The sequence below is a fragment of the Pinus tabuliformis genome, chromosome 3_1 (assembly GCF_031772625.1).
Source record: "Pinus tabuliformis cultivar Carrire ecotype Pingquan chromosome 3_1, CPIR1, whole genome shotgun sequence".
Taxonomy (NCBI): Eukaryota; Viridiplantae; Streptophyta; class Pinopsida; order Pinales; family Pinaceae; genus Pinus; species Pinus tabuliformis.
In genome coordinates, this window is record NC_142301.1 from 457,365,471 (window position 1) to 457,391,584 (window position 26,114).

Genomic DNA, 26,114 nt, shown 5'->3' on the forward strand with positions numbered 1-26,114 from the left:
ATTTGAGCCACAAAAAAAAGCAAGAAAAAATATAACTTATATTCAAGGAAATTTTATCAATAGAAGTTTATCTTAAAATTTAGAAACTTTGGCGAATCTTACTAGTCTTTAATAGGAAATTTGTAAAATGTTTGATGATATATATATATATATCTATATATATATATATATATATATATATATATATATATATATATATATATATATATATATATATATATATTATTTTAGTCTATATAAGATCTTTGTGATTTTTAAGGTAAAATAATTTATATTATAAAAGTTGGGCGAATTATTTTTAGAAAAAATGGAAATTGACGAATATTTTTTTAAGAAAAAGTATAGAAAATTAGCCCACCTACAAATATTAGCCCCTAAAATTTTCACTTGAGTAAATCTGCATGAAGAAAAACCTACAATTGATTACTACAACCTTCCAACTTAACCTTCTCATACATTTTCCCAACCAACCAGTTGCCTCTTTAGGTTCTTCAATATGGTAGTTTTCAGGGCCTTGACCAACTATTTCTTTAAGTTCAAACTTGGATAGGCCCCTTCATTTTGTCTAAATGTCAAGTAACCTCAACACAAAATGAGCAAGTTCCCTATATAATACACTATTTTGGTCAAACAACTCTAGAGCATGGTAGAATAGAAAAGAACAAACCAGAAACCAATGGTCAAATTGATACATACAGTGAGAAACAGATGAAATCTGTGAAAATGAACATGGTTATGTGCAAGTTTCACTTAGAGAAGGGAAGTCATAATAAAAATGGAATGCTTTAGTGTTTTGATCAATAAGGATGTAAATTCGACCAAAAAATATCATAAAACCATGCATCTTTTCTTTCAAAATATTTAAGACAAGATAGAAAGGTCAAAACGTATAAAATTGTGATGTTCATCCCATGTCAAAACCTTCATAATATTCAAGGAAGCTTTGCATCCTTCTCAAGTTCAAGTTAAAGTGAACGTGTTATACAATCCAGCTACACTCATTTTGTCACTATGTACATTGCCAAAATAATCCCAATAATGTGGCATTTACTAAATACATTTAAGTGTGAATTCTTTTGAAGGCAAGAGACCATAATTATCATTTAATAGATTAATCATATAAACCATGTGTGTAGCTAGGTCTTGTTATCACCCCAAGAAACTCTCCTAGGTTGTATATCAAAGATGCTTGGGAACATTACAAACTCAACAAAATGTTGGATAAATTGGTGGATGAATGAAACAAATACTGCATATTCAAGCCAGATAACCACTTCTACTGTGCTTGACCCCAGACATGGGTGAACACCCCCAGACTACAAGGATTTTAACCACCAATTACTCACAGTTTGAGGATAAGGTGATCATGGAGAAGACTGACCACACCAGCAGATGCACAAGACCCTGTGATGGTCGGCTGCAACCAGTTAAAAGGTCTATAAATCTATTTTCTAATACACAAACAGGATGACAGCTCTCTGGCATTAAAACAATAGAAACCTGCACACAAATTCAATGATACATGCTAAATCCTAACACAGAGGTGGGATGATAGCCCCTCTAATGCTAAACATTAACAACACATGAACAAATGCAAAATAGGCACAGCCTGAAACAAGAAGAAGAAGTGGACAGTGAGCAATTAACAACAAAAGAAGCTTGCATTAGCTGAAAATGAAGACTAGACGCTACAGCTATCACAGCAGTTACAATCTCCAGAAGTTGAACCTTACAGCAAAATAACACTCATCAACCTATTACATTCTCTCTTCTCAGTATATATTGAGGTTGGTTACAAATATCTCTGCTATGCTATGCGTGGAGGTGTCTTAATGGACCACCAACTACATTTATAATCAGAAATCGGCGTCTGCTGCACTCTGCCTACTTTAATGAACAAATCAGCATTTCTCTGGCGTTCTGTGATCCTTCTCGGGCATATGAAGTGAAAAATGAATGAAACCCATAACTATTCAATGCTTTAAACTGTTTGAGGCAGTCCTTTTTTTCCTCAGCCATGCAGCTCTTCAAATGCAGTTGCTGAGATATTATTATGTAGGTACAAGGTAGCTGAAGGCTTCGTCCTTCCTCGGGTAGCAGAGAGCAGTCTGGAGTTAAGGTTTCATGGCAGAAGAATGAGTAGGCCGGGGATAAATCTCAGCCATTGGATTAAACAATCAGATGGTGGGGATCGCGCTAGAAGGAATTATCAGGAGAAGCGAGGGTTGAATATGGGTTGTCGGATCGCAAGGATGAATGGCTGTGATCAATGGGGAGGAGCTACTGGGAGGCGGACAGGCAAGGATAATGGGGGCCATCAGATCTGGACGCAACAAATCCGACGGTGATCGTTATCGAAAGGCGCACACAGGTTAATGGCCGGGGGAATCGTACAAGACAACGATTTTGCGCGGTGGGCGATTTCCCTACACTGCCTTACGGCGTCGGGCGGTTTATGTACATGAAGGTGCGATCCAACAAATTCACGATGCGTGGCAGTCCAAAACCACTGCCCCTGCGGGTTATCGCGTGCACAGGTCGCGTGATCGGGGGATGCGTCAATCGTCAGATCTGCGATGGACAGACAGATGTCGAGGGAGATGCACAATGTTTAATGTGCGGGGAAAAGGGCTGTGAAAGGTTATGGAGGGGCGGGTCACATGAGCGTGGGCTCATAAGTTTTTGCGCCCGGGGCCTAAAGAAAGGAGCTATACAAAGTTTGTAAAGAAAAACAAAGGGCGTGGGGAAAGAAGAAATTTTGGAAACAAAGAAGAGAAATCGAGGCTCAAAGAAAACAAAGGATTAAACAGAGTTCTAAAGGAGAATGAGGGGAAAAGGAAACTAACAGCTGCGAGTACCCTTCTCGGTACAAACCAATCATCCACCCTGAAGTTGACCCTTAAACACTGAAAATTATAACAGAGCTAACATTGGCTCCTTCTGGGGAATGAGATCCTCCCTGTGTGGTCTCAAGAACCTGTAGACATTACCTTCATACAAAACCAGCTTTAAAAACATTTCCTAGTATCCATTGGGCATGGAGTCAAACTAGGTCTACACTAAAACCTGTAAAAGAAAAAGCTTACAATAAACACAATTACTCAAAAATTGGCCAATTAATAGGCCCTCAAAATTTCTTCTCCTGCTCTCAGCCCCATCATCATAGAGCTGCAAAGCAGGATTGATTTGATCATCTACCTCAAACAATTTAGGATATTTGAGCTTAAGAGGTAGATATTGATCAAATTTCATTTCCCCTTTGTGTATTTTCTTTCTTGGATCTTCTTTAGAGGAGCCTTTGTACACCTGTTGAATGATCATGGCTGTTGTGTCCCTGTTTTTGTCTTTTGTGGTCTACACAATAAATACGAATGGTGTAACAACGTTTTCATGTGCGGAGGACACAGAGACCTCATCTGCTCTTGAATCTTTGTTTGAATAATCCTCATCCAAGGAGGAGTTCCAAGACTGTGCATCTTTTTCCTATGTCATCTGATAAACTACCTCTTCAGTCTATGTAGAGGCCACCTGAGCAGGCTTCAGAAAATCAAAACTGAGGTGATCAATCTCAGCCTTGAGCATTAAGTTATTTCCTGCCTCAGTGTTCAAGGGGTGACTTTGAGGGATTGTTATTTGATCAGATAGAGAAACATAAGATGATGGGGAGCTTTCTTCTCCCTTACTGATCACTGGGCTGGGGACAAAAGTGGGCTGGTGCATTTGTAGATCTCCATAATCAATTGAAGTTGAGCTGGCTTCAAGCACAGATTCCTGGAGGCTGGTAGAACCTGCTGCTGACTATTGTTGTTGATCAACTTGTTGTTCTGCAGCTACAACAAATTGTTGAGCAGTGCCTTTGGATATTGCTTTCTCATAGGCAGCTCTGGTTAGCAAAAGAACACCTTCCAAACCATGGACCTCCTCCTCATGCTGCACTTCTTCCATGACTATATTCTGCAAAAGGGTCTTGACCCCTTTATCTTCATTTGTAACTTTATTTCTTTGCATAATCTGCAAATGCTCATTTGTTCCTCTACATGGATTTGGAGTTGGAAAAGAAATGGAACAATGAGCTCCTGCTTCTTCAAAATGCTGCTCAGCCTTTAATTTGGAAACTTCAGAGGCCAAGAACTTAATCATCCTAGCTAATTCATCAATCTCAGACTCTGAGGATGATGAGGACTTTCCTCCCTGTCTTCTCCCTTCAACATCACCTTCAAGTCTCTCTGCAGCAATAATATTTGGTTCTACTTCAAAGGCTACAGCTTGCATATCAGCCAAAAAAGTACATCTTCTTTCTCTTAACATTAGGCAGAACTGAGAATCGAAAGCATTAGCATAAGTGAGCATAGCAGAAGCAGGGGTAGGTCTTATTTCAGTTGGCATTCTGTTGTACATATGATTGAATCTAATGTTAAATTTAGAAAGTGGCTCACCATCTTCTCTCTGCAAGTTGCCAAATTCATCATGATAAAAGAGTAGATCTTTATTATTCCCCCAGTGCTTTAAGAACACATCATCTAGGGCCTCAATGTCTGAAATAGACATAGGGGTAATTCTCTAAACCATTTTCTAGCTTCCCCACCTAGGCTTTGAACAAAAACCCTCATCCAGACATCCTCTTCATTGATATCCAGGTTATCAGCATAGCTATAAAAGGCTTCTAAATGATCTTCAGTTGTTACTCCTTTTGCACCAGTAAATTTAGGCATAAATTCTTGATAATCTCCTGTAGGCATGGCATTCAAAGTGGTAGGCAAGACCAGGGTTCCATACCTAGCAGCAACTATTCGTTCTATATTTGTGAGGGCTTGCTAGCCTGCCATGACTGAGTTGTACGAAAGGGATATTGGTGGATTGAGTGAAATGAATCAATGAAAAGGATAATGGAGATAGAGGAATACGATGGACATCATGGTGCTTTTTTCTTTGAACTGGAATTCAAAAGGGAAATGAATGACTAAGGAGCTATATGAATCTCTGAAGGTATTTCTACACTGGTAGAGATACATAAAAATTCTCTAAGGCTTACCTGACCTTGATGCTCCCTTCTGCAAAGTACTTCTTCTGCTTAATGGTCTTCTCAGGATCAGGCACTGGTCAGTTGCTGGTTTTCTAAAGATATCTCCGAACATGCCTCAGCAACTGCAACAGAACTGAAATGTGGAGTCGCCAAAGGATGGTCTTCCATCAATGGAGTCGCTAGATAGATGATTACAACCAAAATATGTGTCCAGACCTTGTCTATCATCAAAATCTAGAACTATGTCGTTCTCCCAGGGAAGCTGAGCTTCAATCTCCTCTCCCCAACAACGGCACCAATTAATGTTATCACCCCAAGAAACTCTCCTAGGTTGTATATCAGAGATGCTTGGGAACATTACAAACTCAACAAAATGTTGGATAAATTGGTGGATGAATGAAACAAATAATGCATATTCAAGCCAGATAACCACTTCTATTGTGCTTGACCCTAGACATGGGTGAACACCCCCAGACTACAAGGCTTTTAACCACCAATTACTCACATTTTGAGGATAAGGTGATCATGGAGAAGACTGACCACACCAGCAGATGCACAGGACCCTGTGATGGCCGACTACAACCAGTTAAAAGGTTTGTAAATCTGTTTTCTAATACAAAGACAGGATGACATCTCTCTGGCATTAAAACAACAGAAACCTGCACACAAATTCAATGATACATGCTAAATCCTAACATAGAGGTGGGATGATAGCCCCTTTAATGCTAAACATTAATAGCACAATGAACAAATGCAAAATAGGCACAGCCTGGAACAAGAAGAAGAAGTGGACAGTGAGCAATTAATAGCAAAAGAAGCTTGCATTAGCTTAAAATGAAGACAAGACGCTACAGGTATCACAGTAGTTACAATCTCCAGAAGTTGAACCTTACAGCAAAATAACACTCATCAACCTATTACATTCTCTCTTCTCAGCATATATTGAGGTTGGTTACAAAATATATCTGCTATGCTATGCGTGGAGGTGTCTTAATGGACCACCAACCACATTTACAAACATAAATCGGCCTCTGCTACACTCTGCCTGCTTTAATGAACAAATCGGCCTTTCTCTGGAATTCTGTGATCCTTCTCGGGCAGATGAAGTGAAAAATGAATGAAACCCATAACTATTCAATGCTTTAAACTACTCGAGGCGATCATTTTTGTCCTCAGCCATGCAACTCTTTAAATGTAATTGCTGAGATATTATTATGTAGGTATAGGGTAGCTGAAGGCTTCATCCTTCCTCGAGCAACAGAGAGAAATCGGGAGTTAAGGTTTCATGGCGGAAGAATGAGTAGGCTGAGGATAAATCTCAGCCGTTGGATTAAACAATCGGACGGCAGGGATCGCGCTAGAAGGAGCTATCAAGAGAAGCGAGGGTCGAATATGGGCTGTCAGATCGCAAGGATGAATGGCTGCGATAAGTCGGGAGGAGCTACCAGGAGGCGGACAGGCGAGGATAACTGGGGTCGTCAGATCTGGACGCAGCAGATCTGACGGTGATCGCTATCGGAAGGCGCACACAGGTTAACGGCTGGGGGAATCATACAGGACGGCGGTTTTGCGCGGCGGGCGGTTTCCCCACACCACCTTACAGCGTCGAGCATTTACGTACATTAAGGTGCGATCCAACAAATTCGTGACGTGCAGCAGCCCAAAACCACTGCCCCCGCGGGTTATCGCGTGCGTAGGTCGCACGATCGGGCAATGCGTCAACCATCAGATCTGCGATGGACAGTCAGATGTCGAGGGAGATGCACAATGTTTAATGTGCGGGAAAAGGGCTGTGAAAGGTTATGAAGGGGTGGGTCACATGAGCGCGGGCTCATAAGTTTTTGCACCCGGGGCCTAAAGAAAAAAGCTACACAGAGTTTGTAAAGAAAAACAAAGGGCGCGGGGAAAGAAGAAATTTTGGAAACAAAGCAGAGAAATCAGGGCTCAGAGAAAACACAGGATTAAATAGAGTTCTAAAGGAGAACGAGGGGCAAAGGAAACCAACAGCTGCAAGCACCCTTCTTGGTACAAACCAATCATCCGCCCTGAAGCTGACCCTTAAACATTGAAAATTATAGCAGAGCTAACAGGTCCAACTGCAGGGACAACAAACGATGAAGATATTTTAAGCTATGGATGTAAACAAATGGCACCTTTCTTTTCCAAAGGAGGAGTTCATCATCATTCAGGTACAACAAGATCACATGGGTTTAACAAGTACAGGTATGGCTAAGAAGGTACAAAACTACCTATGCAATTATGGTCTGGAGAAATATCCAAACTTTTAAGCATCCATCTCTGTCCAACAATGAAATGTTCCAAACAAGTCACTTCTTTACTTATTTAGTTCCATCCAACTCCAAAAGAGAATGGAAATCTAGTCCCCGAAGAAAGAAATGGAAACTTTTAAAAAAATTCATGATCAACATGGTTTTAGCAGAACATGTTATGATAATAAGGAGCTACTGCAGCCCTCAACTAGCAAAATGAAACCTCCCAACAACCCCCATTCATGGTCCAAAATGTAAGGTAATACCAGGCTCTCTGTGTGCACACAGTTATCAGGAACATGCACAAAGACAAAAAAAATGAAAAATATATTCAACTGTACATCCTCCATTCATCCACTCTGTCTATTTTTTCATTCATTTCAAGATTAAATTGTACTATCTTATGTTGAAACACGATAAAAATAATGTTGGAAGTAATACTGAGAGGGGGGAGGGGGGTGAATCAGTATTATCAAGTCAAATATTCCTTTTTGAAAATCAAATGATATACGCTACTTCAGTTAATTAAACCTGCGTATATACGCAACTATGCAGAAGGAAACCCGCATATACAATGCAAACTTTTAATTTACTTTATCTTTCTGATGTTGATTGTTAATATGTGTTTGAGAATCAAATAACCAGTAACCAGAAACAGTAAAGCAGAGCAGAAAGACAATCGCACATAAGAACACAAGATATAAGGTGGAAACCCAATGTGGGTGAAAACCACCTGTTGCAATTCGTCTCTATCTTCTCTTTAATTAGAAACTTCTTTTTACAATTGTGTTGGTGCAGTCCTTTACTAGTATGCAGGCTGCAACCTGCAGAGATCTACAACCCTCTCTCGTTTTCCAGCTTCTCCTGGAAGGGAGCTACAACCTGCTTAGCTCTTGCACTAGCCAAGATACTAGTACGTAGGTGCTGGCCTACAGAAGGCTACAACCTTCTCTTTCTTTCAGGGACCACGTTTCATCAATTTTCAGACTGGATCCACAAATAACATCAATCAAACATCAAGAATTTCTGCATCAACCAATCACCTTTTCATAAATCAAAACTGAATCAAAATAAACACTTCTCTGACGACTGTACCCAGATCACAGTAACAGTAACCACACACCAAATCAAAACCCAGAACACTGCAGTAATAAACAGAAGTAGCTAGATCATAACTCAAAAGATATACGCTGCTTTAATAACCTGAAACCTGCGTACATACGCTTCTGTTGTTGGAACAACCTGCGTATATGCACCTTCGCTTCACTGAACCAGCGTGTATATGCGTCTTCTCTTCACTGAACCTGCGTACAGATCTATAAAGGATAATTTGCTCTTTCAGATATTCAAACACTAATCAACCCAGATTATCAGACTTATAGATCAAGCAAGCACCACATATAGCAGATCAAAATCATACAAAGATACTATCATTCAAGCTTAAATATTATGACCCATCAATAGAACTTATCCTTATCTTTGTGCTAAGGTTTCTCCTTCATTCAGATCGAGATCTGCACCATAACCCCAAATACCAGTATTCCAGATCTAGCACTTTATCAGATATTCAATAATAATTCGGATGATCTTTTGCCACATGATCTCCTTCCTCTTTTATAGTTTTAGGCCTTCCACAATACCACGGTCCAAAACCATAATAAACCAATACCACGGACCCAATACTTGGGATCAACACTTCTGACGAGGTACCATGGTCCAAAACCATAGGTTCAAATACCAAGGACTAACTACCACGGACCAAAGGTAAGTTCTCCAACATATACGCGCTTTTCCTTGCATGAAAGTGCGTGTATACGCATACGCGCCTTTGAAACGTCTAACCCGCGTGTATATGCATCTTCGTCTAGATGAACCTGCGTATATGTCTTTTCCTTCATTCTGAAAGCCTGAACTGAGATCTGTTACCAAAGAGAGTTGCCATCAAGGACAACACCTGTGCCATAATGCCAACAATCTCCCCCTTTGGACTTGATGGCAACCCAAAATCCTCAAAGTCATTCTCCCCCTTTGTCATCAAGGGCAAAGGGTTGTGCTCCCCCTGAGTACATGCTGAAATTTCTGCCCCGCTATGCTGACCATGCTCCCCGTGACTGTAGGCAAGATCTGCAAAAGATGTTCTTCAAGAAGAACCATGACTTATACATCATAAAAGACCTTCCTATCACCAAAAGACTCAATACATACATCCATCACCCAACCAAGTGGGGATACATCAGAAATTTACATATGACAACCAAGTTCATTACATGTTCATCCCAGGCATAGTGGGGAAACCAAAATAGGTCGTTACATGACCTTGACACCATAAAAGAGATACATGACATAGAGACGAAATATCTAGAACAAGACTTATGAAAGTCATCAATAACTGATAGCAGCAGCATCTGTCAATCACTACTAAGATTTCCTTCTGTTCTCCCTCTGCCTCTGTTCCACCTAAAACCAACAACAGTTGTGAACTAGAACCAAAAGCTTCTAAGATAATGCCAACAATGCATTATTAGATGATTATCTGCTCCCCCTGAACCTGTGCCAGATGGTCTCTGTCAGACCCATATCAGAATATCTTCAACCAGAGCCTGTCCCTACTGATATCCATCAAGCCTCCATATACGCGACTGTCTCTGCGCAAACCGGCGTATGTACGTGGATCCTCCTCAGGCAACTCGAGTACACCCATTTTTCTCTGAAACAGACAAGTTTTAACAACAAGATGATGCATCAACTACTCCCAAATTCTGTCTAAGGTATTCAAATGTCTCCCTGGGCAGTGGTTTGGTGAGAATATCAGCAACTTGTTCCTTAGAAGGAACATACTCCAATTTGACCTTTTGTTCCAATACTTGTTCCCGGAGAAAGTGATACTTGATCGGTATGTGCTTGGTCTTTGAATGCATGACTGGGTTCTTTGAAATGCTAATTGCACTTGTATTATCACATAAGATGGAGATAGGTGGTGTACAAGTGATTTGAAAGTCCTGCAAGGTTTGCATCATCCAAAGAAGCTGAGTGCAACAAGATGCAATAGCCACATATTCCGCTTCAGCTGTAGATAAAGCAATCGAACTTTGTTTCTTGTTGAACCAAGATACTAATATGGAACCCATAAAGAATGCACCACCACTTGTGCTCTTCCTGTCATCCACGCTTCCAGCCCAATCTGCATCTATATAAGCATGAAGAGTGAGATCTATATCTCTAGGATACCATAAGCCATAGTTTTGAGTTCCTTGAAGATACTTGAAAATTCTCTTCACTGCCTGAAGATGAGTTTCCTTTGGATTTGCCTGAAATCTTCCAACTATTCCCACTGCATGCATGATGTCTGGTCGTGTACCTGTCAAATAAAGTAGACTTCCAATCATAGATCTATAGGTTGGTTGTTGTACTGCTGCTGATTCATCATTTGCACTGAGACTGCATCCTGTAACCATAGGGGTACATACTAGTTTCGAATCTTCCATGCCATACTTCTTCAGAATCTGCTTGAGGTACTTGGTTTGAGACAAGAAGATACCGCCTTCATTTTGTTGGATTTGCGATCCAAGAAAGTATGTCAGTTCTCCAAGCAAGGACATTTCGAATTCTTTCTACATCACCAAGGCAAAGCTTTGACTCATAGCTTCTTCATTGCTGCCAAAGATAATATCATCTACATACACAACAAGTATTAGCAATTTGTCATTTTCAATTTTTATATAGAGATTACTATCTGCTGATCCTTTTGAAAAACCTTGTTGATGAAGATATTTGTCCAAACGGTAGTACCAAGCTCTTGGAGCCTATTTAAGACCATATAGAGCCTTTTTTAGTCTACATACAAGATATGGATCATTCCCAAGAATGAAACCATCTGGTTTCTCAATGTACACTTCTTCTTCTAAGTCTCCATTCAGAAAGGCTGATTTCAAGTCCATTTGAAATACTTTGAACTTCTGAAAGCTTGAGAGATCAAGGAACATTTGGATGGCCTCAAGTCTAGCAATGGGAGCAAAAGTTTCTTCAAAGTCTATTCCTTCTTGTTGAGCATACCCTTTACACACAAGTCTGGCCTTGTTTCTGATTACTTCTCCATTTTCATTCAACTTATTTTTAAAGATCCATTTTGTCCCTATGACATTCTTATCTTTTGGTCTAGGAACCAACTCCCAAGTGTTTTTCTTTTCGATCTACTCAAGTTCTTCATCCATTGCCTTGACCCAGCATTCATATTTGCATGCCTCTTTTACATTTTGTGGCTCAGTGGAGGAGAGCAAAGCCAAATAGGTTGAGGCTTCTACAATTGTTCTTCTTGTTTGTATACCTGCCTCTTTCTGCCCCAAAATTTGAGATTCTGGATGATTCTTCTGAACATACCTGGATGGAGACTTCTCTTCTATCCTTATCTGTTCCTCTGGTGCCTCTTGAGGTTCTTCTTCATCATCAGTCTGATTTGGAGAGTAGTCTTCATCCTCTTCGATATTTTCATAATTTACTTGCCTAGGAATGTATCCTTTTTCATCAACCACTACGTCAATGCTGTCAACAATTCTTCCAAGTCTTTTATTGTAACACTTATATGCTTTGTTGTGGGGAGAATAACCAAGGAGAATGCCTTCATCTGCTCTAGGTTCAAGTTTGCCAAGTTGTTCATCATTATTATTAATATAGCATTTGCTTCCAAAAATTTTGAAATGCTTTACCGAAGGAGTCTCACCATACCAAAGCTCATGAGGAGTTTGAGTGCTATTCACTCGGACATTTGTTTTGTTGAGAATAACAACCGCAGCAAATGCAGCTTCACCCCAGAAGGTTGCGAGAGTTCCAAACTCATCAAGCATAGCACGAGCCATTTTTTGGGCTGTTTTGTTCATCCTTTCCACCACTCCATTTTGCTGAGGAGTCCTAGCTATAGAGAATTCCCTTCTTATTCCATGTTCTATACAGAAATCGAAAAATTCATTTGAGGTAAACTCCCCACCTCTGTCGGACCTGAGGCACTTAATTTTGTGATCTGATTCATTTTCAGCCAAGGCTTTGAAGGATTTGAATTTTTCGAATGCTTCGTCTTTGTGCTTCATAAGTCCTAACCAAACCATCCTGGAGAAGCCGTCAATGAATAATATAAAGTATTCTTCTCCTCGAGGTGACCTTGTCCTAAATGGACCACATACATCTGTATGGACTAGCTCAAGAGGCCTGCTAGCTGATCCTTCCTTCTCAGGGAAGTTAGTTTTGGTTTGCTTACCAAAATGACATGATTTGCATATTGTGTTGTCTGGAATTTTGATATCTGGAAAACCATGAACTGCCTGGTATTTGCATGCTTTCCTTATTTGTGAAAAGCTTAGATGCCCCAACCTCTGGTGCCATAACCAGTGTTCATCATCCTTGCTCAAATAGAATTGTTGTTGTCATTCTTCAAATATGTATAGATTATTTGGAGTTCTTCTACCTTTGATCACTTTTTTTCCTGTATCAAGATCACGAACACTACATCCATTTGATCGAAATATTACCTCGGTTCCTTGATCGCACATCTGATTAACACTCAGTAGATTATGCTTCAAGCCATCAACATACAAAACATTTCCATCTTTGACCTTTTCTTTCAACTGAGCAGTGCCTCTTCCTTTTATGACTGCAGGGGTATCATTTCAAAAAGAAACTTTCTTTCCCTTTTCTAAAACACTATATGATTCAATTTTTTCTTTATCACCTGTCATATGCTTCAAACATCCACTGTCGATGTACCATACATTTTCCTGTCCTTCTGCATAAAAGGCTATCCCACATCCTTCTGGTTACGGTTCCTTCATTCTCCATGTTCTGGCACTTGAGGTTTGTTCCTTCTGAGTTGTCTTCCAAAACTTTCTCCTGCATTCAGAATCTTCATGACCGAAGTTATTACAAATAGAACATTCTATTTCATTTTCAAGGGCCGAAAAGTTGTTATAGGTCCTTTTTGTAATCCTAGTCATACTTCTTCGTTTTTGAGCTTCTCTAGTCATGATTGTCTTATAGGCAAGAGAAACATTGGCCATTGAAGAAACTTTTGCGATTATCAAATCTACCAGCCAAATGATTGTAGTTTCTATTGTCATCCATTCTTGAAGCAAATTGAGAAGTTTTTACCTGTGGCTGGTTGTAGCTTTTGTTCACCCTTAAGATGGATTGCCCCTGGTTTACCTGGTAGTCTTTGTTTATTCTTGATGTAATTCGTCCCTGTTTTACCTAGTGATCTCCATTGGGCTTTTGCTCATTCCTCCTTGCTGCATCAAGATAACTCTTTGAGGTGGATGCTTGAGATGCTTCTCCATTATACCCTAGACCTGTCTTGATTAGTGGAGAACGATGTACATTGATAATATCATCCAGAGTTTCAGATCCTTTAACAAATTTAAGATTAAGAGCCTTTGTTTTCTCAATTTCTTTTCTAAGGCCAACAATTTCACATTCTAACTTCTCAAGAAATTTTTCTTTTTGATCAAGTTGGAATTGCAGAGTATCAGTGATCATATCTTTTTCTTCTAAACATGTTTTGAGTCTAGAAATCTCTTCATAAAAACCATCTACATCTATAGTATCCATGTAATCATCAGCTTCAAAAGCCATTAAAAGTTTATAATCATTACCTCGTTCATCTTCGTCACTATTTGATAGGCCATCACTGTCTTCATGAGTGTAGTAACTTTTCTTAGTTGCATTTTGTTTCTTGTTCCATCTAACAGGTTCCTTCCCTTTGTCAATCTTATCCTTATGAGGACACTTGGCAGCATAATGACCGACTCTTCCACAAGCAAAGCATTTGAAAGGTAACTTACCTCGGAATCTTCCAGCACCCCGTTGAAGATTCTTAACAAAATTTGATTCTTCTTCTTCTTCTGACACGTGTCCTGACTCATAGTAGTCTCCTTTGCCTGAAGCCTTGAAAACTTCTTCTCTCCTGTCTGATGGTCCTCCTTTCCTCATTTCATAAGCAGTTAGAATCCCGTGTAGCTGTGACATGGTAAGGTTTCGAAGATTCTCCTTTTCTTCTATTGCAAAAACTTTAGATTCAAACCTAGGGGACAAAGATCTTAGAACTTTTTCAACCACAATAGCCTCTTTTATTTCTTCACCTAAGTTTTTCATACAATTAACAATCTCATCTACACAAAGGAAATAGTTAGCCACACTTTCATCATTGTGCATTCTGATATTTTCATACTGAATCCTAAGGGTTTGAAGTTTTTCTCGTTTTACCTGTTCATCTCCTTCATAGCTCAGAAAAATCTTGTCCCATATCTCTTTTGTGGATTTAAACTGCATTACCTTGACAAATTCTGATTGAGATAGGCATCCTAATAGAGTATTGACCGCCTTTGCATTTGTTTCATATTTCTTCTTCTCAGCCGGATCTGTAGGAGTTGCTGATGGAAAAGTATACCCTGTATCTATGATATCCCAGACTTCTATACCAAGAGATTGAATATAGGCAGTAACTCTTACCTTTCAGTATACGAAATTTGTCCCATCAAAAATCGGTGGCCTGATTGATGCTTCTCTCTCGTAGTTGCTCATGATGAAAGATCTTCCTTCAAGCGATCAAGCTTCTTCTGAAGGACCTGCTCTGATACCAATTGTTGGAAATAATACTGAGAGGGGGGGGTGAATCAGTATTATCAAGTCAAATATTCCTTTTTCAAAATCAAATGATATACGCTACTTCAGTTAATTAAACCCGCTTATATACGCAACTATGCAGAAGGAAACTCGTGTATACAATGCAAACTTTTAATTTACTTTATCTTTCTGATGTTGATTGTTAATCTGTGTTTGAGAATCAAATAACCAGTAACCAGAAATAGTAAAGCAGAGCAGAAAGACAATTGCACACAAGAACACAAGATATAAGGTGGAAACCCAATGTGGGTGAAAACCACCTGCTGCAATTCATCTCTATCTTCTCTTTAATTAGAAACTTCTTTTTACAATTGTATTGGTGTAATCCTTTACCAGTACGCAGGCTGCAACCTGCAGAGAGCTACAACCCTCTCTCGTTTTCCATCTTCTCCTGGAAGGGAGCTACAACCCCCTTAGCTCTTGCACTAGCCAAGATACTAGTACGTAGGTGCTGGCCTACAGAAGGCTACAACCTTCTCTTTCTTTCAGGGACCACGTTTCATCAATTTTCAGACTGGATCCACAAATAACATCAATCAAACATCAAGAATTTATGCATCAACCAATCACCTTTTCACAAATCAAAACGGAATCAAAATAAACACTTCTCTGACAACTGTACCCAGATCACAGTAACAGTAACCGCACAACAAATCTGAACCCAAAACACTGCAGTAATAAATAGAAGCAGCTAGATCACAACTCAAAAGATATACGCTACTTTAATAACCTAAAACCTGTGTACATACACTTCTGTTGTTGGAACAACCTGCGTATACGCACCTTCGCTTCACTGAACCAGCGTGTATACGCGTCTTCACTTCACTGAACCTGCATACAGATCTATAAAGGATAATTCGCTCTTTCAAATATTCAAACACTAATTAACCCAGATTATCAGACTTATAGATCAAGCAAGCGCCACATATAGCAGATCAAAATCATACAAAGATACTATCATTCAAGCTTAAAGATTATGACCCATCAATAGAATTTATCCTTCTCTTTGCACTAAGGTTTCTCCTTCATTCAGATCTAGATCTGCACCATAACCCCAAATACCAGTATTCCAGATCTAGCACTTTATCAGATATTCAATAATAATTTAGATGATCTTTTACCACATGATCTCCTTCCTCTTTTATAGTTTTAGGCCTTCCACAATACCACGGTCCAAAACCATAATAAACCAATACCACGGACCCAATACTTGGGATCAACACTTCTGACGAGGTACCATGGTCCAAAACCATAGGTTCAAATACCAAGGACTAACTACCACGGAACAAAGGTAAGTTCTCCAACATATACGCGATTTTCCTTGCATGAACCTGTGTATATGTCTTTTCCTTCATTCTGAAAGCCTGAACTGAGATCTATTACCAAAGAGATTTGCCATCAAGGACAACACCTGTTCCATAGCTCCAAACCTGTGCCATAATGCCAACAAAGAAGACATAAAAAAATTAAAGCGAGAATACACTCACCGCATGAAGCATATACTGCCAAACGTTTTGGGTTGAAATAGGTCGCCAAATGGATCATTTGGATTACTATTTCCATTGCCATAAGGACCTCTAGTTCCTGTGCCATATCAACCCATCAGCCCCCCCTTCCTGTTATTATACATTCCACCAAATATATTTGATCCACCATATCCTCCTTTGTACATATTATTACCATAAAGACCAACACCATATGGTCCTGACATCACCCCATATCCCCTCCCATTCCCCCATATAAATTTTTGGATCCATAAAGGCCAAAACCATAGCCTAAATTGTAATTTTTCATGGAACCATATCCTGAATTTAGCAAAAATAAAGGTTTTCGGGTGCATAACTTCTTAATAACATAATTACAATTTAACAATCAAGATGTAACAATATTGCGAACTTGTACTGATCATGAATAATAATCTTAATGATTAAATCTTAAATAATCAAGATAAAACTCAAAAGAATCTAGGTTGCATTAGTTAAATAGGATATACTGCAACACATTTACCTCCATAGTTACTTCCATAGCTATCGTGCTCCCACAGTCTTTTTGGCATAGGTCTACCAATAGTGCTTATGTTAGCAAGTGGCAAATTCCATTCAATATCAAAAGTCTCCTATTTTTGCTACTCTAGAGTCTAGACTACTCCACCACAACACTTTTGGATCTTGTTGAAGGAGTCCTGAATGGAAAAGGCCCAGATGAACTTCCAACACATTTCCAAGGCTAAGGTGTAGGAACTGTTAACACCCAGGTTGTTCCCTATGACTCCCAAGGGAATACGGCTGGGGTAACCACTAACCAGTCTTTGGATTGCACCTTCTAGCCAAGCTGTAATCAGAGAGGGCTCTCTCTTTAAAGTTTAGCTCTGTTTTGATAGTATTTTAGGCTAGCTATGATATTCAGGCTTTTGTTTTCGGAATGTGTTTGGTGATGACTTTAGTTAGGATGTATATGTTCTCACTAGTATGTCCTAGTCCATTGGGCATGGAGTCAGTGGTCCTTTAGTTTGTTTGAGATACTGTGTGATACCTTAGTGATGCTGCAGAGCCAGATTTGTGTCTGAGGAAAAACGTTCATAATAGTTATTAAGTTGGGTGTATCCAGTTTATGTAAGGCACTTAAGAATCTCACAGAAAACTGCTAAAGAAAAGACGGTAAGAATATCAATCTAGAAGCAATGAAGAATTTCTAGTTAACATTGACACATATAGAATTAATAGACACGTGAGCAGTTAAGAATTCATGTACATCGTTAATCCTAAAGACAAACATTCACAGCAGTAAAAATTGAGCACAAGGTGTAATAAAACAAATCCTGTACTATTCTTTTTCTTCACTGCTAGCTTAGTACAACATGAGTATGGTTTGATAAACATAAGAAAACAAGAAACAGAGATTGAGGAAAACTTGTTATTTCATTAGACAGCACAGGAATTCTGCATCAGCACATCTAGCATCATCCATACATCAAATACTTCAGGAAATCACTAAGCTGGTCCAGCCCTTTGTATTAGATAAACTGAAAGTATACAATAGATTCTCCTTAGAGTCAAAAATCACCAACCCCTTATGCGTTACTAAGGGGAGTATTTATACAAAATTTACATGTAAAAAGATCAAGAAAAGGAGTTAATGGCTCATAAATGTTATGCCAACTCCTGGAGCTTGGTAGCTGAGAAAGTAAAAGCTGCAGTAACTTTTTATTGCTTTTAGCTATCAAAAATAGTCAGAAATTGATGACTTGGTGGGTGTCGAAGTCGGCTGAGGCTAAGCTGTCCAAATATGCGCATTTGCTTATCCTTTAGGCTAGCTGTCATTGTCCTTGTGCTGAGTCACCCTTTCAGTTGCCTTTATTTCTGACTTTGTCATGCTGTTTGTTTTGTAGTGACCTGGCAGTGACCGAACAACTGAGGCTACCGTGGCAAAATCTGAAGCATCGCTTGCCACCAATCCTCCTTAGGCATTTGATGTCTCCGAATTTTAATCAAGGTCTCATCGGCCTCTGTATACCTATAAAAGTTAGGAGGAGTTTCAAACAGATGATTTACCTCATTTTCAATGAAGAACAGGCCTTCAAGTTTATCCTACAAGCTCTGTCCTGTGGGGGGGCCTGTTTGCTCAGATGTACTGCCAGATGCAATAATTTGATTTTCAATGGAGGTTGCCATTCTGTTGGCAAATTGATCTCGAGAGATCAGTCTTCCTGCACCACTTAGGAGGCTGGGCAGTCCCTTTGCTTGCAGCACTGCCATCTTAACTTTATATTCCTCCACCTCGGCTTGTATCTCATAGCACTTCCTCTCCACAGTTTGTACATAGTTCCTGAGAGTTAGTACCTTCTTAGCAGTGAGGACAGCCTCGGTTCTGTTGGCAATGCCTATGGCTTCCAGTTCCTCCGTTTCTTGCCTGTTCAGGAAGTCTATCATCCTGTTGGCCCGTTCTGGATTATCTCCCAGTGTTGTCTTGGCCTTATGGATTTCTGCTTGTGCTTGGCCCATTAAGTCCATCTGTTCATGTATTGTTTTGATTGACCTCCATTGTTGACTGATGGAATGGCCAATTTTGGCCCATAGAATCCTCTTTATGTCGGCCATGGCAGTCTCTAGATTCAGTTCCTTCTCTAAGGCCTTTATCTTGTCTTTTAGGGCCTTTATTTCTCTGCCCTGCTCCGCTACAGTTACCTTTGACTTGTCATATTTGGCATCCAGTTCTGCCAATTTTTCCTTGGCCTTCTTTATTTCATTGGCCTGGAGCTCCATTTCCTTGATGGCCTTAGTCAATTCTTCTACACTTGTGCTGGCATCTGGAGCTGCTGTTGTTCCTGCTGCTTCTGTTGTGGGGGCCACTGCTGCCCCTGAAGTTGTTGCTGTTGTTGAAGTAGTTGGAGGAGCTTGGGAAGTGGATTCTCCCTGTTTATCTTGTAATGCTCCTTCCAGCTCTTTCTCCAAATCCATGATCCTCTGGTCTAGCTGCATTATGAGGTCCAATTGGTCATCAACCTGTTTTTGCTTTTGAAGCTCTGCGGTTTGAGGGTGCTCTGTGGGCAGTAGCTTCAACCTCTTCTTTAATGCATTCAGGTCATCCTCTTTCTTCTTCATAAGGGCCTTCACACCCTTTGGATCACTAGGATCATGTCCTAGATCAATGATGATGTCCTCAAGAGACTTTATTCTATTGTCTTTGGCCAAGGAGGACATTCTCTCAAAATCTAACTGTGTATTGGTGTTTTTTAGGGACTCTTTTAGCTCATGGGCCATGGTTGCCCTTTCCACCAAGGTTGCATAAACCATTTCTCCAGCTTGCTTGTGGAGTTCTATTTGGTCCATGGGATGGATGTCTTTGGTCATGACCTCCACCCTTGTCTTCACAAAATCTGCAGCTGACTTAGGCTGCGGTATTGTAGGCTTAAAGTGACTGAGGATTATTTTTTCCTCTTTAATGTCATACACAGACATTAGCCTTTCTTGCTGGGCTGGTGTTGCATCTATAAATTGCTTGTAGACCTCAGCCCTCAGCAGATCATTCTGAGCTTTTATTTGTTTGAAAGAAGCCTTAGTGCTCTTGGGCTTCTTGCTCTGCTGGGAGGAGGAAGACACCTCCAAACCAAGTTGCAATCCTTGCTCCTGCTGAAAGGAGCTTGTCCCTGTGTGCTGGCTGCCCTCCCTGTTTTTCCTTGAGCTGTCAAGGAATTCTTCAGTGATGTCTTCTACCTCTGGGGAGTCTAGCCTTTGCCTTTTGGCTCCTGGTTGTTGGGAGGATCCACTAATTGGAGTGGACTCTTCTCTATCTCTTTTCATACCCCTTTCTTCATGTGCTGGGGTCTGCAAACTTGGAGCAGTCAATGGCTCAGTCTGTGGAGGTGGAGTTTGCATTACTGGAGCTGCTGGTAGCTCTGTTTGTTGAGGGGCAGTCTGCTCTTGCTGCTGTTCTGTTTGCTGCCCTTGTTGGGGCCCTTGATGCTGCTCATTTGCAGGGGCAGGCTTTTCTTTCACTGTTTCCTCCTCTGCACCCATTATCCCTTTGCCTTTGTCTGCAGCTGGCGCTGCTGTGGAAGGTGCTTGTGTGACTGGTGCAGTCCTTGAGGCCGAGGTCCCTTCTCCTGTTGAATAAGGCCGCTTGAAAGGTACCTGCTGCACAGAGTCTAGTTCAATGGTTTTTTCTAGCTCCTTCATATTCTTTAGCATTATCTCTTCTTCAGTTAGCTTTTCAACTAGAGTACCCTGCTGCCATTCTTGCTGGTTGGCATATCTTTCAATGTGTGGGTATTGACAATGCCTATAACCTAGAAGCCTATATTTGTTTCTTCTGGCAGTAATGAAGCCCTCAGGGTCATAAGGGACCCACCGAAAACTATATGATAGTTTATATTTGTCCTTGAGGATGAGGTCAGCATCTTCCCACCCTTCTTTCTGATTCATGATGAAGGGGCCCAACTGGTGTTTGAACTTGAGGTGGGCCTTCTTTTTGGCGCTGTGGAAGTGGGTGAGGTCGGATTGAATCAGCTGCCTGTAATACTCCAAGGCAAACAACCTCATAGGCACATATTTTGGGAGCCTGTATGGACAGAGCTCACAGCCATAGACTCTGATGACTGTATGATCCTCATATAGGTACCAATCACCTATTTTACATTTTTTGGAAAGCTGCAGATCCTTCTGTATCTTAGTTGACATTCTGGGAGGAAGGGACCTCATCAATAGGTAAGAGACTGGATACACAAATTGGTCAACAAACTCACAATAGGAATAGGGTGAGTTTGTGACTTTGTGATAGACAGAGGTCCAGAAGATCACAGATCTTCTTTCCCCTCTATAATCCAGCTTTTTGATATAGCATGGAAAAGCCTCAGACTGATAGTACATAAAGAGGTGATAGATATAGGCCGAGTACTTGAAGACCCCCTGCCTATCCACTGCACCCAACTGATCATGGATTTTGTTAGCAATGAACTTGGCAAAGTTATATTTGCGGGCAGGGGGTTGGCCTGGGCTGTAAACAGCTAGTAATACTAGCATTGTCTCATCCACATGTTCGCTGGTTCTGTATCCCAGCACATAAGCAATCATGTCCAGGAGTAATCTGCCTACTTCAGTGAAGTAGACATCTAAATAAGGAGGTGGCCCTGCAGGCTGGCACTCAGGTCTCATGAATGTCCTGGTGACCTTTTGAATCTCCTCACTGGTCATCTTGGCACCAGTGTCCAGCAGATAGTTCATGGAGAATGGGATTAGCAGCTCTGTCTGATCAAAATGTAGCATTTTGTTGATGGATTCAGGATTAATGTAGAAGAGGATCCTCCCAGATGGAGTGCTAATAGCTCTGTGCTGCACATCATAGTTTTCAGCACATAGGCGAATGATTTCAGGGAAGACATTTACAGATGGGAGGCAATAGTATGGCAGGTTTGACTCCCATATCCCATATGTATCATGACCATTCAGGTAGTCCTCTCTTAACTGCCTGAAGGTCTGCAGAAAGTCCCTGTTTCCCACACAGTCTTCAATAAGGTAGTCCTTGTCAGCAAGAGGCAAGGACTGCAGGTCTTTATTGGGTGGATTTAATGGAGCAACACTGAGAGCTGTGGGTGCAGGGGCAGCCATTGTATGATCTGACTTTGAATAAGGTGAGTGCAATGGTTTGCAAAGTTCTTCAGAGCTTAAATGATAGGCCAACTGCAGACAGTGTCTGAAATGTTTTTTTACAGTGGAAAAGCAGGCTTGTTTCTGCAGTTTTTGGTAAATTCACAGGGATTGTGAATTGCTAGGGGTAACTTTCAGAGGGTATGTAAGGTTTATTCTGGTAAGAAACTGCAGCTGGTCTACACCCAGCAAAAGGGAACAATGCTGGGCACCTTGGGGACGAATTTGCAATTTTGGTGCGCGAATTTGACTGTTTCAATGTCGAATTATAGGGCTGTGGCAATGCAGGTTGTTTTAGCTCTTATTTAACTAGCAGACAGTGATTAATTGTGGAACTTGACAGGTGTTTTAATGGTGAATTTGCAGAGAAATGGTATGCATGGGCGAAATAGGGGAATTATGGTGAATACCTGTAAAAATTGCTTAGAAAGCCTGCGGGCCGACCTGTGAAGGCTAAATGTAGCTTGGTTGACGAGTTGGCACGACCGCAAGTTTGAATTTGGAGGTCCGGAGGTGATTTGGCAGTGAACCAGCGGCAACGGCTATGTCTTTTTTGCTCGAAAATGACATAAAACGGCCCAAACCGCGACTTTTAATGACAAATTCGAAAAAATAAGTAATTGGCGTCTTTCCGACGATGACGTCAGCATGACGTCATGGCGGGCCCGGGTACGGAGGTGACGTGGGTGCTGAGCTGGCGGCCAGAGTGGACTGACACGGTGGCGGGCGGATAGGGTGGCAGGGCTACGTGGAGGGCCACACGGTGCGGGGGCGGGGGAGGGTGCTACGTCATGATGACGTATGCATGACGTAAGGGGGAGGTGGTAACGGGAATGGTGGTAAGCGGTTTCCCTGCACCACCTTTGGGCGAAGGCGGTATCGGGGAGGGGGGCTCCGAACAACCCCGCCGCCTGCCACGCATCCCGGGTACGGCGCCCAATACCGCCTTTCCCCGGACGTTAAAGGGAGGCAGGTCGGGGAGCGAAATCGACCGCCCACCGTTAGATCTGGGCGGCGGAGATCGGACGGCTGGCGGGAAATGCCGAATGTCGCGCAGCTTTCTGGGTTGGGTCCCGCCCATTATTAAAATATTCCAATTAATTTAAATGCGCGGAACCTTAGGATAAAAGGGTTTTGGTGGGTTTTTCAGGATTTTTGGGTTTTTCAAGGGTTTTTTATTAGGAAAAAGAGGTTAAGAGTGGGTTTAGCAGGGGGAAGGGGGTTTTCTATGGCATTTTTCGAGCAGAGGGAAGGTGAGGGCTTAGGAGGAGGTTATCACTCCAACCAGAGGTTGAAGCAATCCCATTACAGGGTTGACCATAGTCCCTGTTGGACTAAAGTCCCCCAAGACTAACTTACTTAGCTATAGTGCTAAAGAGGGAGGATATTTATACAATGCTGGGATTTATACACCATAGTGTTATAATAGTAGGGAAAGGGTGACATAGGGGATTTAGATAGTAAGAGTTAAGGGTTAATATGGATGAAAAGGTGAATGAGGAGTGAAACCACTAAGTTTATTTGAAAACCACTTAGTTTAGGGAGTAGATCAAAATGAAAAGATTTTTAGACAAGAAATGTGGCTTTTAAAGGAATAAGCACCAGCATAAAACCTCAAATTCTCTCATGAACACAACTGATGAAGGGATGTTAGTTATGAATGGGAAAAGGGAAAATGGAATGTTAGACATGCACCTTTGCTTTGCTGCCACCTGATGGAGAAGAAGAGCTTCTCAATCCATTGATGTTCCTTTGTGAATAGGTTAGCACATTTTCAATTGTAAGGAATGACATTTCTGCAACCCCATCTGCCTACCCATGTACTTGCCTAGCATTTTTTTTGTTTCTTCTTGGAGGGTGCACTTAGACTTGCAGAACCTTATTTGCCTTTTCTTTTCTCTTGGTTTTTTCTTTTGATTTTCTATCTAGAACTACTCTTATTGCTTCCAAGGTCCCAGATTAAGCAGTTGGTAACCTTAATTCTCTACCTAAGCTACTGGTCTGCCAAGATTAAATAGTTTGGACAGACTTCTTTCTCTATTCTACAACAAAAAATTGAAACATGGCATGGTCCAGATTAGGCTGTTGGACCATCCATCAAAATTTAGTCAACCTCAAGCTATGTACACACATTGTTTTCTCTTGGAAATATGGGATCTTTTCATCACCAAAGCAGAGCATATTTGGACCTTTCTTTGCCAATCATGAAATATGAAACCTATTGGTATAGGTAGCTAACAGTGGCTCCACTTGGGGATGGTTTTTCTTCTTGAAAGACCAAGAACAGCAGGTCAGAATGCCTTGGCCCTTGATCTATTCTTGCCAAAATTTGAAAATTCTCTCTTTTGTATTTCAAAACTAAAAAGCTATCACCTTTGTGGACTTTCTGGCATATAAAGCCCCCTTTCTGTTTATTTAAAATGACTTCTCAAACTGAACTATTTATCTGCTGAAAGAAAATATATACAGCTGATTATGTACAAAGGAAAATTAGGCTGTACTTCATGGATGGTAGTCAAAATAGTGCTTCAGCATCCTGCCATTCACAGGACCTTCACTTAAGTCAGTGCCATCCAAATTTTCCAAAAAGTAGGTGTTATTTCCCTGTGTTGCTTGTATGACAAAAGGCCCTCTCCAAAGGGAGTCAAATTTTCCATGTTTTCCCTTATCCTCTCTTCTTGAATCCCACTTGAGGACTTTGTCTCCAATATTGAAATCTTCTGCCTTAGTCCTTCTGTCAAAAGCCTTTTTTAACTTTTCTTGTAACACTTGCACTCTGCTGTAAACTTGTTCTCTAGTTTGCTGCAAACATATTATTTGATTTACCCTTCTTTGCATGTCATTTGGTTCAGCTTGACTTTCTTGTAGTAGTTTCATAACAGGAACCCCTAGTGATGAAGGGAATTTGGCCTCTAGTCCATAGACTAACTCATATGGGCTGATCCCAATTGATCTTTTGGTTGTTAGTCTATCTGCCCATAAGGCATTCACCAGCTTCTTGTGCCAATTCTTTTTATTTTCCTCCAATACCTTCTTTATGATGTTTACCAGGCTTTTATTTGATGATTCAGCAAGGCCATTTCCTTGAGGATAGTATGCAGTTGAATGGCCCAAGGTAATGTGAAACTTGTGGCAGAAATTTACCATCTTCTTAGATCTGAAGGCAGCAGCATTGTCTGTTATTATTTTATCAGGACAGCCAAATCTAGAAAGAATATTGGTCTCAAGGAACTGAATGATAGTGGAATCATTTGCTTGTCTGCATGGAACAGCTTCAATCCATTTAGTAAAGTAGTCCGTAGCTGTCAGAATCCATCTATGTTGTCCTGAAGATGAGGGATGAATTTCCCCAATGAAATCCAAGCCCCATTGTTGAAAAGGTCTCTCTGTTGCAATAGGCCTCAAGGAAAGTGGCAGTAACTGTCTCTTTCCCTCAAACACTTGACATTTATGACATGAGGTGGTGAATTTCTTGACATCAGAGAACATGGTGGGCCAGTAGTAACCAGCCCTCAGTATTTTATCCACAGTGGACTTCCAGTACAAGTGTCCACCACAGTCACCTGCATGAAATTCTTTTATGATATTGTTAGTTTCATTCTCAATTAAGAAGTTTAACAATATCCCTTCATGGTTTTTCCAAAGTAAATTTCCATCCATAACACAGAATTTAGAAGCTTTCATTTTTAGGAACCTACACTTAGTTCTGGACAATCCTGGTGGAGCACACAGGTTTTGTAATACATAACATATATCAGAATACCAATGGGATTGTTCAAAGGCTGCATTGATCTTTGGAGTCGCCAGCTCCATTTCATTGTCCAGCTGGTTTATGTCTAAGGCTTGGAAATTTGCTTATGTCATTAGTTTGGCCAAACCTTGCCCTTTTATTAGTTTTGTAGGTTTAATCTCAATATCAAATTCCAAAATGTTGGCGATCCATTTTCCTCTTCTGCCTTCTAAATTTTCTTGAGTGAGTATGTCTTTTACAATTAGACTTGGCACATAAGCTAT

The 26,114-nt window shown here is 40.7% G+C and overlaps 1 pseudogene; it reads right to left on the reverse strand.

The window, feature by feature from the left end:
• Positions 1 to 441: 441 nt before the first annotated feature.
• Positions 442 to 26,114, reverse strand: part of LOC149187719 (peroxisomal membrane protein 13-like) — a 54,022-nt pseudogene continuing 28,349 nt past the window's right edge.